The sequence below is a fragment of the Bison bison genome, unplaced genomic scaffold, assembly GCF_000754665.1.
Source record: "Bison bison bison isolate TAMUID 2011002044 unplaced genomic scaffold, Bison_UMD1.0 scf7180017864368, whole genome shotgun sequence".
NCBI lineage: Eukaryota > Metazoa > Chordata > Mammalia > Artiodactyla > Bovidae > Bison > Bison bison.
In genome coordinates this window covers 1,209,969-1,212,223 of record NW_011494940.1, presented here as the reverse complement: position 1 = coordinate 1,212,223, position 2,255 = coordinate 1,209,969, and positions in this window count along the sequence as shown.

Below are 2,255 nucleotides of genomic sequence, written 5' to 3'. Positions count from 1 at the left end.
CTAGAACAGAGTCTCAATAGTTCTGGCTCATGTGCTTATTTGCTCCAAAGCATGTGGGATCTTCCTCTGTCAGAGACTAAACTCCTGTCTCCTGCATTAGCTGGGATTCTTTATCACTGCACCACCAGGGAAGCCCCACCATCATATTTTTTTTATTCACTGAGGTCTGGGGTTTCTCTACCCTGGAATTCATGCAGAAGAGGAGCTGTGTAAGCCTCCATGGCTTGCTCAGTGGACTAGAAAAGTGAGCGTCATTGGAAACAGCATGACCTTTTTGAGGGGGGCGCCTATGAGCCCTCTGTATGGAAGATGACCTTTCAAACTAATCCCCCCACAGGAGCCCTACCCAGCTCTCTGCTGCAGGCTCCATGTATCCTCACAATGGCCGGTAAACAGTTCTAAGCTGTTGCGTGACCCTTCTGCTCTGACCGAAGGATATACACTAGTGGAACTGCTTTTTTCTGTCTTCTTTCAGCGTGAGGGCAGAAGTATAAAATGCAGGGCAGGGAGCAGTTAGCCTCAAAGGAGCCCAATGATATGAGAGTCTTCGGGGAAGGAGAGAGAGCAGACACACAGGAGAACTGAGCTCTTCTCCTGTACAGAGGATTGCCTCGTCTTTGAGGGGACGTGTCATCACACAGCAGATTGAACCTTTTGATTTTCCGGCTCTGTCTAGATGAGGGACAGTGTCTATGTCTCTTAGAATAGCAGCTGATATTTCCCGATTGTATACTATGTGTCAGGGTCATTCTAATGTTTTATATGTAACATCTCATTTAATCCTCACAGCTTTACTGTTATTATTTCTAGTTAACACATAAGGAAACTGAAGTACACAAAGATTAAGGGATTTTAAGATCCTACTGGTAATCCTTGGCTCCTGGGTGGCTCAGATGGCAAACACAGGAGACCTGGATTCGATCCCTGGATTGGGAAGATCCCTTAGAAGAGGGCATGGCAACCCACTCCAATATTCTTGCCTGGAGAATCTCCATGGACAGAGGAGCCTGGCGGGCTACAGTCCATAGGGTCAGAGTTGGATACAACTGAGTGACTAAGCACACACTGGTAATCCTACTGATTGATGAAGCCAGGATCCAACTACCAGCAGTCTGAAGGCACAGCACCTTCGGAATCCATTTAAGTCTGATAAACCCAGGGTCCAGCACAGGAAGACAGAGTGGGCTGTCCCTTTAGGCACAATGTGATAGAATACACAAAACATCCTAGCTAGAGTATAATGATTGAATGGCTCTGGGAATTAACTGGGAAATCTTGGCTGCTGATAACTTTATTCCCAATGTATGGCTGTCCCCTGGTGGTTTTCCTGGGAAACTCACAAGCTGAAGAAATCTAGTGAAAATAGGATGAAAAGAACCAGACTAAATGATTTATTTGCTGCCTAAGCACTCCAGCCTAAAAGAGATGACCTTCCAAGGGCCACATTACCGACTCCTTTGTGAATGGGGTTGTAGTCCCTGTGACAGCTAAAAGCTGATAGATAGTGCATTGACTCAAAACAGCAAAATATGCCCATGATTGTACTTGTACTTCAAGAGCAGGACACTCCAAGATGTAAATAATTAAGCCAGTACTTGCTACAACTTCTCATTTCATCTTTAAGCTTCTGGACTTTCTCCAGGGCAGAAGGTTCCTGAAGATTACTATGCTTATGCCAACTTATAACTTCTTACTTCCCGCTCCCACCCCAAATTCAGTTCCCTTGACCTTGCGATGCTGCTATTCCACTAGGGGATGCTTGCCTTCACTGTTTCTTTCCAGCACCCTTGGTGGTATAAGACTGTGCAAAATGAAGCAAACAAGGTCATTTTATGTCAGACAGAGAGATGAGTCCTGTGGAAAGGGAGAAACAGCAGTTTCTGAAAGTCATGTCTTTACTGTACTTGGGGATCATGGGACTGGATGTTCACCTCCCATGGATCTGGGGTAACACACTGGGTAAAAGAAGTTGTCCACAACCCAAATGCAGAAGAAGATTGCCAAGTGTTTGTTTATTCAAAGAGACATGCATAAAGAGGTCCCAAGTTAGTATTGTTAAAAAAAAAAAAATCAAAACACCTGCTAATCAAATGCTGCAATTAATGAAAACGACCTAAGATAGAAAAGGAGACATGAGCTAATCGCAGAGAAATTTCGGTGACACCGCTGCAGAGCAAGTCACGGCCAGAGAAACAGTTGGAGCTAGTGGTAAGGAAGCTCACTGGCCAGATGCACTGAGCTCAGCGAGGCACATG